This window comes from Schistocerca gregaria, chromosome 1, assembly GCF_023897955.1.
Source record: "Schistocerca gregaria isolate iqSchGreg1 chromosome 1, iqSchGreg1.2, whole genome shotgun sequence".
Taxonomy (NCBI): Eukaryota; Metazoa; Arthropoda; class Insecta; order Orthoptera; family Acrididae; genus Schistocerca; species Schistocerca gregaria.
Window position 1 is genome coordinate 703,030,449 of NC_064920.1, and position 14,914 is coordinate 703,045,362.

Consider the following 14,914-nt stretch of genomic DNA (forward strand, 5'->3'; position numbering starts at 1 on the left):
ACAACCAACAAGTTGTGCAATTTCCGAAATGCTTGTGACAAGCCTCCAGGCCATCCCAATCTGACCTCAGTCAAACTCAGATAGCTCGCTAAACTGCCCATTCTACATGCGGACAGCACATTCACTGATACGACATGCACTGTGTGTGCGTCTGACTTGCAATCATTCCTTGCAGATGACGCTGCTATCACCTGGGTGGGTTTACCTTGATAGCAGGTTGGCAGTCATAATGTTCTGGCTGATTAGTGTATAAAACTCCAGTCTAAAATATAAAGAGGTATGCACAACCTATATGGAAATCACTTTTATGTCATATTGTGATTGTGAACTGATGAGTCCATTTATAAATTCTTTTTTGTTATTAACCACAAGTATCTTTAGAGAATATATGTATTGGCACTTAAGTATAATAATCTGCAGGTTTCTGCGAGATGTTTGGTTATCAACACTAAAAACAATATCCACATAGCACACTTCTGTAGAAGAAATACTTTTTTGATCTTCGCTAAATTGCCCCAGAAGAATATGACATAGGAAAGTATTCAGTAAATATATACAAAGTATGCTAGCAATTCTGTCTGCAGCTCAACATATTGAGTTCAAAGCAGGCAGACCTGAACTTTTCAGTTAATTTATCCATGTGTGGTGCCATTTCAACTTATTATCCATCTGGATGTCTACAGATGTGTGCCCATTGATTCCTATTTCTGGTATCTGTGAATAATTTTGATTTGTTTAGAAGTGTAATGTAGGTCTTAAGTGTGATAATGAATTGCTGGTAGTCCTTGCCTTCAGGAGGCTGTTGAAACACATATATAAAAAACATACACCAGCCTAGCATTCGGAACTAAGATTTTGTTCCTCAGGGTGGTGGTGGTGGTGGTGGTGGTGGTGGTGGTGTGTGTGTGTGTGTGTGTGTGTGTGTTATGGGCATTCAACAATGAAGTTATTAGCACCCTTACAAACATTAATTGGAACAAATGTCATAATACTAAGCAGAGTAAGTCTTGCGCAAATATACACCCATTCAGGATCATCCATACCTGCACACTAGCTCACATCTATTAAGACAGTGTAAAAGTTGGCAGATATTCAAAAATTGGCAATTGAAGATGAAAGAAGATAAAAGGACAGTTAAATAATTACACAGGGAACATGATCACTTACAAAAGAGCCTGAATGGGACAGCCACCCCAATACCACATTGAAAACCTCTTCCTAAAATTTTAGGAAGCAATTCGAACATTTCACATAACTTCAAAATTCATACCATATTCATTTGTTCATCAGTTAAAACAGGTGACAAATCTGTTGGTAGATGAGCTACTGTTTTCTTACCTGAAAATAAAACACAGTCTACTAGATAATGTAATTGGAGAGATGATAAATCTTCTCACCAAGCGGCGGCAGAACAATACACATATAGAGGTAACGCAGTTTGCAAGCTTTTGAAGCCAGTGCCTCCTTCTTCTAGCAGAAGGGTTGAAGGGAAAAAAGAATGATGAAGAAAAAGGACTGGTGGGATTTAGGAAAATAGGGAGAGTGTGGAAAAGTCACCCTGAACCCTAGGTCGTGGGAGACCTACTGGATGGGATGAAATGGAAAGACTGATTGTTGGGGACAGCACAGGACAAGGCTTGAAAACCTGAGAGCTTAAAGGTGGAAGATAGGGCAATACAGAATACAGAGATTACTTTCAGAACACCGTGCATGAGTTAATAAGAGCTCAAAAGCATTGTATGTGACAGAGGTCGGAAGAGGATGGCAAAAAATAGGCAGGTCAGCAAATGAAAGCTATGGAAGTGAAGAATTGCTGAGACCAAAGAAACTAATGTAATAAGAATTAGGTTAATTAAGAAATTAACATAAATTAAGACCAGGTGCGTGGCAAGAAAATATGACATGTTTTGTTAGTTCATACATGTGGAGTTCTGAGAAACTGGTGTCTTAGAGGGAAGAATCCCAATGGCATGTGTGGTGAAACTGGCACCAAGGTCTCAACTGTCGTGTTGTGGAGCATGCTCTGCAACAGGATAATGTATGTTGCTAGCAAACATGCTCTACCTATGCTCACTCATCCTAAATGATAACCTGATGCTAGTAATGCTGATGTAAAAGGCCAAACAGTGTTTACACAACAGCTGTTATATGGCATGTCATTTCACAGGTGACTCTCCCTTTGATAGTATATGTTTTGCCAATACAGGACTGGTGTAGTTGGTAATAGGAGGGTGCATAGAGCAAGTCTTACAGTGGGGGGCAATCACTAGGTAGGAAGATAGGTGCAGAAGGAGCACAGGGTCTCACAATAATATTGTGGAGACTGGGAGGGCAACAAGAAAATACTCTCCACAACTGGAATGGCCTCAGTTTGTCATGAAAGACTAGACCTGAATTCAGAACGATGAGGCTCTCGTGCACTTGACACAAAATTGAGGAGTTGAATGGTGAGCGGTGGTTCTCCAGCCTCATCACAGAGACTGGGTGTGGAGCTGCTCCTGTAAGCACCTGTGGTCAGTATTATCCCCTATTGGTAGGTATCATCAATGATATTCAGGTACGATGGTCTCTCTGATTGGTATACAATGCACCCATAGTCCAGCCGCAATTGCACGAAAGCCTTATAAAACTGGAGCAGATGCTGTATGCTCCCCAAATCTGTGGCTAAAGCACTTTACTATGTTTAGTGCTTTCTGTACCCTTGTCTTCATGTCCTTTAGGTGTGGTAACCACAACAGTTTGGAATAAAAAAGACGAGTCCAAGAAACTTCACCAAGTCTTTAAAAAGGTAGAATGATGTTCTTCATATGGAAGTCAGATAAATTAAAAATATGATGAGAATAAATAAAATTATAACACACTCATGCGCGCGCGCTCCCTCGCTCACCCCCAAGCATGTGCGCACTCCCACGGTTGCCCTCAAGCGCGCGCGTTCACATGCACGCATGAACACACTCATGCACTTGCGCTCATCACACACGTGGGCACTCGCACGCACGCACGAACCTATGCACACACACAAACACACACACACCTGTGGAAAATGTTGCTGCCAAATCCTCCACTCTCCTCATGTAAGTTGCAACTGACGAGTCACCATTCCAGTGTTGGTGAAGGAACACAACACTGCAAAATAATCCACAAATAAGGATCACTCCACAGTGCTTCTTACCATAGATTTTACTCTGTTTATGGCTATGGCAAGGGGGTTAAACTTAAAACACTTCCTAGTGAACACCATTCTCCTGCTCAAAACTATTCAACGGCATGTTAATAACTTGGTGCCTAAAAATGTGCTTAGATAAGAAGGACTGAATGAATATGGGGAAGTGGGCACAAAAGCCCCATCGATGGAGCTGTATCTCCAAGTAGTGTCATATACCTCACTAATGTGAAATTAATATACCTACAGAATGAGGTTTGTATGGGAAGCTTGCTGGATAGACGTGCCCCTAGCAAGGTTAGGTTGTCAATAGTGGTTTGAGGTCTCCTGAAATCAAACTGAGAGCAGCTATGGAACTGTCTAGTCTCTTAACATCCAGAACAGTTGATGGTTAATCTTTCATTCCAAGGGCTTCCCTACACAGCTTGTGAAGGCAACACTTCAATAACTACAGGACAAGTTCAGTCTTTTCCTGGTTTATGGAGAGGTATCAAAATTGCTCCCCTCAAGAATTGGGACATTGGCCTGTCTCCCACATTGAATTAACCCACTGTAAGAGGATTTCCTGTGACACAGATTTCAAGTTTCACAGCACGTTGTACCATATTTGGTCATCAGCAGGCATATCAGGAGCCTCAGACAGTCCTGATTCCAGCTCCCACATGGAGAATGGGCAGTTATAGGACTCAGTATTGTTAAACCTGAAGTCCAACTCACCCGTCTCCATGGTGGCAAGGAAATGACAGAACTCTGGATCTTGGGTGGCAGTGGCAGTAGTCATCACAAAATGGTTAGCCATTGTCTGGATTATGTCTCCGGATGTTGTTCAGGGTGTGTACACAGGCAAAATAAATAAATAAATTAATAAATCAGTTCCCAGATTTTACCCGGACTTTATGTTTTTTTACACGGAAATGCCCTTTTCCCATGTTAAGTGGTAATATACTTTCGCTCTGATCTGTAAAAAACACAAATCCTTTTAATGGTAAAACTATTATACACCAGCAGAGAACCTTAGGAAATGAAACCCACCAAAGAACAAAACGTTTTGGAAAGATCTTTGATGTGTGGCAAAATGTACACTGCAAATTTTTGTTTTACAGAAGTATAAATACAAATTCCACCAATCACAGCATGGTAATTTCTAAAGTACTGAAATCGAGACTGTGATGCACTTATCGTCAGTCAATCATAGCTCATGTTATGTTATTCATCAGCCAATGTCAGCAGATATTCAGAGCAGAGGACTTGTGATGTAGTCAGCCAATGGTAACATCACGGTCAAGTAGTGGAACAGACAAACAGGAAAAATTAATGGTTTAAATTCATATACATTCAATACAGCTACATGGCAAGCTAACTTTCACCTATAATTCTGGTCATCAAAACTTCTTTGCTGTTTCCTCCAAGGGTGTGGTTAGGCTTGATCCTATGAGGACAGCTCAAATTACAGCAGCTGAATTTTCTGACAAGCCTGATTATAAATTTCACTGCTGTGCATCGAACATTTAGTGGGTTATACGGCTGAAGTAAGTTCTGATGAGCACAGAAAGTCAGTTCCATGTCAAATTTCTGAAGAATTCACCTTGCACTTTTTGTCAAGGATAATTATAGTTTTCATCTTTGTTATTTCATAATTTTCAATTTTTGAAAGAACTAAAATAAATATGAAAAGCTTATCTTGAAGCTTGGTTTTTCAACATGTTAACCTAATGGCATAAATGGCTGGTCTTCTGGGCCCAAATTTTTTCTAAGCAGCTGGTCCGCAAAGTGTTAAATTTTGAATGATGTTACATCACAGTCGTTTACTTTTATAACAGGTCTTGGGAAAATAATGTAATTGATAATTTGAGGAGCATTACTTTTAGAGTAAATTTCCTTTTACACAAGTTGTTTTACGTTACGTGGGAGAATGTGCAATTAATTTCTTATGTCATGGAGCATTTGACCCTCATTCAAAATTTAACACTTTGAGGACCAGCTCCTTAGAAAAAATTTGGGCCCAGAAGACCAGCCATTTATGCCATTAGGTTAACATGTTGAAAACAGGTCAGTATGTTGTTATGAAGTGTTGCATAATCTTCATCCTACAGCCTTTGCCCCATCTTGCTGTCAGCAGACACTTGGATGTGCAGTTTGTTTTGTTGTAAATGGTGTATTTTCTTGCAACTGAAATTTTATTTTGGTGTTATTCTCTCATTTACGTTTCCTTGCTGCAGTGGCAAAGTAAAATCCTTTGTCAAAGTACCAGTTATTACCAGCCAAAATTAGAAAAATTGGATGAAAAAATTCCAAGGTTTTTCCCTGATTTCCTGGAGTTTATAACCCTGACTATTTGAAGGCACCCCTGTTTCAACACTGCTGCAATATGACTGCTTCTGCCAGAAATTTTCCTGATGGCTTCCCATACTTCCATAGAGCAAGTGGAGTGGTTGAGAGTCCACAAATACTTGCCATGACCTTTTACTGCTCACCTTGGTGCAATGAGCTTTGACTCTTGTTAATCAAAAGACTGCAAGGTTTCCTGCCATTGGGCAGCAGAGCTGCATGTTTGACCTGGATTGCTGAGTGGCACTCATTGGTCCACCGTGATACACATTGCCTCCTAAGGTGAGCTGAGGACTCAGTAATTTTCCACTGAGGCAAGTCTGCAAGGGACGGGAACAGAAGAAGAGCCCTATGGCTGAAGATGACCCAGTAGGAATTTTGAAATGAGTAGGATTCTCTGCCTAGAGGATGCACAGCTCCTGAGACACCATGAAGCACTCTAAAACTTGACTCCTGGCACAAGTAAAGTGTGGGCCCCATAATACATTACAAGCACTGGAGTCTTCCAGTTGGAGAAAAGGGCAGGTAAGTTGCTCTATAAGTCTCAGAATATGTAACTATCTGTGGTGGTAAACAGAGAGCAGATTGTAATCCACTGACCCACATGAACTCCACTCCAATGCAGGTCAGTAACCAGGGATGCATGGTTCCTGTAAACCTACACGACAGGTGATGTTCCTGAGCTAGGAGTTTCAGTTCCTCCACATTTATTGGCATGTGTGTATTGGGGGGGGGGGACTTTACCCTGTCTCTCCTGTGAGATGAGGAGTCTGCTACAGTTGGAGCCTCAGTCGTGTGACAAAATGGTTGCCTCAAACAGAATTCATACTCCATTGGCTCTAAAGCCCAATCATAAAAACCATCAAATAAAGTAGGTTCTACATGGTCTGACAGTTTATGACCTGTCTTCTTCTGAAGCTGATGCTTCTTGTTTGGTCCGTTCACCACAGAAGGTGTTATAGCAACAAACATGAGAGGGGTAGTGTCAGTGTTTGTCTGTTTACTGGAGTCTGTCATTTTGAGATGCTGAAAGACCCTCAATGTCGGCAATCATGGCCTTTTCTGATGTTCTGGGATGGAGCCATGGGTTCCAAAATAAGAGCTCTTTTAAAGCAGCACTAACAAACGCATGTAGTAGTACCGACATTAGCAACCTCCTTTTATGTAGAGGCATTGTGTTTATAACATTATTGCATGGAATGATATACAATGTGCTACTTGATGTATATATTCATTCTTGGAATGACATGATATTGATTTAATTGTACAAAAAATGACGATGTCCAAGACTGTAAAGTTAACATGGACAAATAAACATTATTATTACTATTATTTGTATATGCTGATAACAGTCCTCTTTCTCAAGGACATGGTGCACAATGGTGAATCAGGCTCTCAGTTTTATATGAAACTGATTATTTCAAATGTATTCGCTACTTAGTAAGAGGTGTCCTGGCAATCTTTCATGCACATTTAACACAAAGGAACCAGTGTAAACTGTTATGAAGTTTGTTAATATAATGTTTCTGGTAAAGTTTTACACATGACACAGCATTGTTTGGCTGTTTTTGTATGTTGTATTTCCATCTTAGAACTGCTGAAGACAGAATTGTGTTTGTAAATCATATGAAAATAGCTGTGTTTGTAATTGCATCAGTCAAGGGACCTGATGTGTTAGTAAAAAGGCTCTTCCCATGTGTTTGTTCAGAATCTAGAAACTAACTTACGACCTGAAGGTCTTAATGTTCATGTACTTGTTTCCATTTACCTCACCAGAACCATTTGAGTGTGTAAAAACATTAAAATCTGAAGGTGTCGCCCTAGCTTCACCATAAATAGTTACGAACTGTACTCAAAGACTGTAACACAGACAGTTACATTAAGACAAAGACTGAAAACAAAAATTCCCACTGTAGCATTCCACATCAGTTTTATTTATCTGTGGTCATGTAATTTTTAAGCTTTCACTGTTAAATGAGTTAAGTAATCCTATAAAATAAATGAATATGATTGTGAGCTGTTCTGTTTAGTTGACGCAAAAATCTGTCCACTTCTTAATAAATACCAGTAGTTACTTCTAGTTGGGCCTGCTGATGCCTGCCCCATTCTAATCACAAAATACCTCGCTGACCACACAGATGTAATCATATGACTGAGGATTCCACAGCCATATTTCTCTAAATTTGCAAGATTTCATTACTGCCAGGAGCATGTCAAATGTGTACCAAAGTTTCCTACTCTCTATAAGTATTCATGAATGATAATATGACACAGCACAGTTAAGTTGGCAGATATTTTTCTCACTGAGTGCAGACAGTATGTTGTTTGGTGTTAGGAATGAGACAGTTATTTATTTTCTTAGGGCATTCATTTTGATTTAAAGATGAATACTTGTTAGCACTGTAATAAAATGGAATCATAGATCAGGCTTCCAAGGTATTACTTTCCAATGTATTTGACAACCTCTTGAACAACATTAAGTGATAAGTTCAGCTGGTTTAATTGTCATGACATTGCAGATAAATGATAATTTGACAATGCTGCTACTGAGTATATTCAGTGGCTTTGCTTCATGAAGGCTTTTTCAATTACAGTCACTCCATAGTATTGTGACTGCATGTACTAAGCAACCACTAACTAATAGGTCATGTTTAACTGAAACCATACCACACTGTCAACACACTCTCTTCGAATCTTCTGTCACAATTACTGTGACATCTTAGAGAATTACATATTAAAAGTAAATCAAACAATGTAAAATCCAGGATGGAATGTAACAATATTGCGAAAAGAAAAGTTGCACCGTACAGTGGAGATGCTGAGTCACAGATAGGCACCACAAAAAGACTGTCACAAATATTGCTTTCGGCCAGTAAGGCCTTCATCAAAATTAGATGACAAACACACACATACACACTCATGCAAATGCAACTCACACGCACGGCTGCAGTCTCAGGCAACTGAGGTTACACTCCGAGGAGGAACACTAGTGCATGATGGGAGTGGCGACTGGGAGGGGGTGAGGAGGAGGTTGGGTCAGGAGGGAGGGGGGGGGGGATAGTAGGATAGGGGTGTCAAACAGTGACGTGCTATTGGGGACCACTTAGGTACAAGGTGGAAAGAGGGTAGGGCAGCTATGTGCAGTCAGAAGGTTAGATGGAAGGGAGCAGAGAGGGGAGGGGGGGGGGGGGGGGGGATAGCAGAAAAGGAGAGAAGTACAAAGACTGGGTGTGATGGAGGAATGAGGGCTGTGTAGTGCTGGAATGGGAACACAGAAGGGGCTGGATGGTCGTGATCAGGAGGGTTACAGGAACATAGGATATATTGCAAGGAAAGTTCCCACCTGCGCAATTCAGAAAAGCTGGTGTTGGTGGGAAGGATCCATATGGCACAGGCTGTGAAGCAGTCATTGAAATGAAGGATGTATGTTTGGTAGTGTGCTTGTTTCTTGGCCACAGTTTGCGGCCATTCATGCAGACAGATAACTTGTTGGTTGTCTTGCCCACATAGAATGCAGTTTAGCTTGTAGATCACGACTGGTTCCATGTGTAGCCTTGCCATTAATGAGATAGGTAATGTTTGAGACTGTACTGGAGTAGGTAGTGGTAGTGGTAGTGGTAGTGGTGGTGGTGGTGGTGGTGGTGGTGTTGGTGGTGGTGATGGGAGGATGTATGGGACAGGTCTTGCACCTAGGTCTACTACAGGGGTAGGAGCCATGAGGTAAGGGGTTGCGAGCAGGGTTGTGTAAGGATGAGCGTGTAGGTTCAGTGTATGGCGGTGAGAGGGATGAGAAGGACAGTGAGCAGGGCATTTCTCATTTCAGGGCATGACAGGAAGTAGTCGAAATCCTGGTAGAGAATTTAATTCATTTGCTCTAGTCCTGGGTGGTACTGAGTTATGAGGGGAATGCTCTCCTGTGGCTGGACTATGGAACATTGTGAGGTGGTGGGAAACTGGAAAGATTGGAAAGATAAGGCACAGGAGATTTGTTTTTGTACAAGTTTGGGAGCATAATTACGGTCTGTAAAGGCTTCAGTGAGACCCTCGGTATATTTCGAGAAGGATCACTCATCACTGCAGATGTAATGACGATGAGTGGCTAGGCTGTATGAAAGGACTTCTTGGTATGGAATGGGTGGCAGCTGTCAAAGTGGAGGTATTGCTGGTGGTTAGTAGGTCTGATACAGACGGACTTACTGATGTAACCGTCTTTGAGGTGGAGGTCAACATCTAGGAAGGTGGATTGTTGGGTTGAGTAAGACCAGATGGGGCACATGAGGGAGAAGTTGAGGTTCTGGAGGAATCTGGTTAAGGTGTCCTCGCCCTCGATACAAGTTACACAGATGTTATAAATGAATCTGAACCAGGTGAGGGGTTTAGGATTCTGGGTGTTTAGGAAGGGTTCCTCTAGATGGCCCATGAATAGGTTAGCATAGGATGGTGCAATGTGAGTGCCTACAGTCATACCCCAGATTTGTTTGTAGGTAATGCATTCAAAGGATGCGTAATTGTGGGTGAGTATATAGTTGGTAATGACGACTATGAAGGAGGTGATTGGTTTGAAATCTGTCAGGCATTGGGAAAGGTAGTGTTTAATGGTGGTAAAGCCATGGGCATTAGGGATGTTAACACTTTGTCATCCACGTATCTCGTACAAACTGATTCACCTGGTGGCGGCAGCACTAATTCAGATTACTTGGCTTGTCGCCAGCCGTTCTTGATGTTATCAGGAGATTATAAATTGTTAAGTGATACTAATCTCATCGTTAGTTCTCATAAGTTGTCAACCCTCTTCCCCTACTTTTGTGGAATTTCAAAGATATTCATAAGTAAATAAATACAAAAATTCTTTGGTCAAATATCTGTTTATTTCAACTTTTTTGAAAAATAATCAATTACAAATTGCACTTTGAAAAGCCAGTCGGGATTATCCAGTTTATTGTTGTTGTCGGAAAAATGTAAAAATGATAATATTTGACTGAATCGGATGCGGGACATAGTTTTGCGAAATATCGGTGTGTCTATCAACTGATTCATTGACCAATAATCATTGATCCTTGCCTTTTTTACAATTCCCATACGGATAGCATGCCCAAACCATTTTCTAAGTTCGGGTGCCATAACGTCGACAAATTTGGCAATTTATTATTCATTTTCTTCTATTGCAATTTTGACTGTAGTACTTGTTGGTTTCATTGCTAATATATTCAAATAGATTGTTCCTAATATATAGTTCGATGATATCCTCGACGCTCTCTGTATCTTTGGGAAACTTGTTTGGACCTGAAGATCCTTCAGATTTATTATTGGTCCTCAGTAAATCAAAGTCTGACCACTGTGCACTGTCTTCTTTGTCTGATTCAACTGAATTAGTCGGCAACCGAAGAGTTTGCTGAATTCTTCTTGGATATATTTCACTATCTTCCAATGCTTCTGCTTCACTTTCATTTATCAACATCCAATGTCTTGTTCCCAATTGGCCAAGTCGTTCAGAAAGTCAGACAAGACATTCGCGGCTGTGTTTCAGATCTGTTTAGGTTCTGGATTCTGTGTGATGGTGGGAGGAAGTTTTGGAGGGTGAGGTAAATATAGTAGGTCTGTGAGATAGGGTTTGTCAGCTATGGGGGGGGGGGGGGGGGGGCAGGGAGGTGGTTTGGAGGTTGTTGTAGAGCGGATGGATAGTGGTACTCCAAGACGGGAATAGGAAGTGAGAAGGGTGGAGAGATTTTTGAGTTGGCCTTGTAAGTAGAAGTAAAAGTATCTTGACCCTCTCATGGCTCCCAGTACAGTGAGATGAAGTATTTTACTCTATCCTTTCTTGCATTATTTTACAAGGGTCACTCCAAAAGAAATTGACACTATTTTTTAAAAAAAAAATCCGTCTTTTATTCTACATGTATGAAAGTTTTACAGTGTGTAGATACATTCTTTAGGAACAATATGTTCATTTCTCCACATAATTTCCATCCCTCTCAACTGCCTTATGCCATCTTGGAACCAGCGCCTGTATACTTGCGTGGTAAAATTCTGGACCAACCTGTTGGAGCCACTGTTTCACAAGGGAGTCATCATCTTGAAACCTCACAAGGGAGTCATCATCTTGAAACCTTGTTCCATGAAGAGAGTCTTTCAGTTTCCCAAAGAGATGATAATCACATGGAGCAGGGTGAGGACTGTAAGGCGGGTGTTTCAGTGTTGTCCATCCAAGTTTTGTGATCGCTTCCATGGCTTTTTGACTGACATGTAGCCGTGCATTATCATGCAACAGCAAAACATCCTGCTTTTTCCGATGTGGTTGAACACGACTCAGTCAAGCTTGAAGTTTCTTCAGTGTCGTCACATATGCATCAGAATTTATGGTGGTTCCACTTGGCATCATGTCCACAAGCAAGAGTCCTTCGGAATCGAAAAACACCGTAGCCATAACTTTTCCAGTAGAAGGTGTGATTTGAATTTTTTTTCCTTAGGTGAATTTGCATGATGCCACTCCACTGATTGCCTCTTCGTCTCTGGTGAAAGATGATGGAGCCATGTTTCATCACCTGTCACAATTCTTCCAAGAAATTATTCTCCTCCATTCTCGTACTGTTCCAAAAGTTCGCTGCATACCGTTTTTCTCATTTCTTTGTGAACCACTGTCTACATCCTGGGAATCCACCTGGTACAAACCTTTTTTAACACCAACACTTTCAGTATTCTGCAAACACTTCCTTCCCCTATCCCAACATAGCATGACAATTCATTCACTGTCATGCGTCTGTCAGCAGTCACCAATCCATTAACTCTCTGCACATTGTCTGGAGTGTGTGCAGTATGGGGCCTGCCACTGTGAGAACAATCCTCAATATTGCCATGCCCGCTTTCATCGAGCAACCTGCTTGCACACCGACTAACTGTACTGTGATCGACAGCAGCATCTCCATACCCCTTTTTCAACCTCTTGTGGATGTTTTCCACTGTCTCGTTTTCACAGCACAGGATTTCTATGACAGCACATTGCTTCTGACAAACGTCAAGTGTAACAGCCATCTCGAAGACATGCTGTGACGGCACCACTCAAGGGAGCAGGTTGAGCTAAGTTTGAAAACAAGCACGAAGGATGTATCTAAACACTGTAAAACTTTCACACATGCAAAGAATGAAAACTGTATTTTTACAAAAATAGTGTGCATTTCTTTTGGAGTGACCCGACCCTTGTAGCTTAGTTTATTCATGATCCACCAATATGTCATCACCCTTCAGAGCACTGATTGAGTGCCCCAAAATGCATGTGGCTTGAATCTTTCAGGCAGTCAGAACAGTAACAATCTCCCTCTCTCTCTCTCTCTCTCCTCTCTCCTCTCTCTCTCTCTCTCTCTCTCTCCTCTCTCTCTCTCCCTCCCTCTCCCTCTCCCCCCCCCCCCCCCTCTCTCTCTCTCTCTCTTGTAATGAATGTCTACACTATTGTTTATTTCATAGATTTACTTGCACATGGATTATATTTTTCATCAATGGGTAATTCTGCGACAGGATACAGAACTACATTTTATTTCAGCTATTATCTTAAGGTTATGTCCAAATACAGTATAGCGTTTATCACTGTCCTCATCCCACAACATGTTACAATGAATTTTTATTGTTCACTCCATATCTTATTTGGCATAATTCATCTGAGACAGCAGAGACAAATTGTATTATAACATAATATATTTGCAATTTTTGAGGATTAATTTACTTAAATTATTTTACAAATTTTATTCACAAGTTCAATAGTTTTGTGACACGAAAGTGAAAATTTTTCTCCAATGTGAACAACCTAATTTACTAAAGACATTGCATTCTCTATGTGTGGTTTCAATGCTTAAGTACTGAAAAAGGGTCTAGTCCACAGTAAACAAGGCCCCCTTGTGTGACACGGCTCCATGACATTACCTAATACCTGTTACACAAATGTCCTAAACCCTTGCCAGTGGCTGCCACTTGAGCGATTTGGTCTTCACAGGCCATACCGCAATCACTCTGCAATCCTGTCACCTCATCACCGTGACTCATCAAATCACACTACCATTACATGGGGCCTCAAACCTTTGCACATGCAAGAGATAACCAGCATCTTTTAACTCGTTACCAGTTACACCCTCTTTTTGACTAAATTACGGGATTGTTGAATACACTTAATATCCCCAGCAGTAAGCCTCCCTACCTCCTGGTTCTTTTGAATTGTAACTTCATCCTGCCCCAGCCATTCTGTGATCTTTAGATCCCCAATTTGGACAACACATCTCTCCATGAATGAGTCATAATCTTTCGTCAATGTAGTCAGCAGTTCCATGGAATGGGGAAGCTTTATACAAGCTACCATGCAATTGTGGATTACCAGGACTAGTGTATACATAATTTTGAAAAAAATCTCACTGCTGGTTTTGCAGTCTATACCTGGCACACTTTCCCATGGCCTAAATGCCAAAGTCAGCCTGTGTTTAAGGCTAGAAGCAGTTAGTTCTAGTTGGGGCTGCTGACAGGCAACGCTTTTCCAAGATATCTGTAGGTGTGGGAAGTGACTCATGTGCTGTCTGCAGTGACATGGTCATAGCAGGCAGTGAGAGGAGCTTGGTCCTTCTGAACTTGGTTTCCAGGCTGGCAGGATGTGCTTCTTCCTCTTGCTTCTTTCCTACTTTTTAGACTTCAGTCCATCTCAGTACAGCTGCAATGGCTCTTCCAGGTGGTTTGTGGCTTACGTACCTTCCCTAGGATGTGCCCCTTGCATTCTATTTGCTGAATATATAAGTTTTTAACCTGCCAAAATCCATGTTTAATTTTAATAGAATTTGGATGCCTACATCCTTCAGTATGCTATCAACTATTATTACTCAGCTCCCCATGCACTGGTACACTAGCGACAAAAACCGGAGTGTAAAATCTGACTCACAAACAAGGAAACAGCTGTATACATGGCTGTTTCTGGTTATGCTTATTCAATACAGAAGCAGATACCAATGAGTAGAACAATGGTATTTTGATGGGCATCATCATAATAAATATGAAACAGCAACTACTGATTGCTAAACTGGAATATATACTCAACAGCTTTTTGAAAGAACTTAAGAGAAGTGGCCTAGTACAGTGCTGTATGGAACTCTTTACACTACATTCATGTTCCTGATCACAAAAGAGCTTAAGCATGAAAAACAGCGACCTGTGATTTCTCTTTCTTAGAGAAAGGAAATGATTGTGTGGCACTGTCGACTGGGAGGCTCTATCCACAGAAGTTTGGTCGCTGGGTTGCAAGTCTTATTTCAGATGATGCCACATTGGATGACTTGCATGTCAGTGATGATGAGACGATGAGGAGGACAGCATAACACCCAGTCCATAAGCAGAGAAAAATCTCCAACCTGGCCAAGAATCAAATCCGGGCCCACTGCATGATAGCCAAACATGTTA

General features: G+C 41.2%; 1 protein-coding gene across 1 annotated transcript in view; it reads right to left on the reverse strand.

Moving 5' to 3' along the window:
* The window catches only part of LOC126365706 (nonsense-mediated mRNA decay factor SMG9), a 105,780-nt gene that overhangs the window by 13,837 nt on the left and 77,029 nt on the right, over positions 1-14,914 (reverse strand). The window lies entirely within an intron of this gene.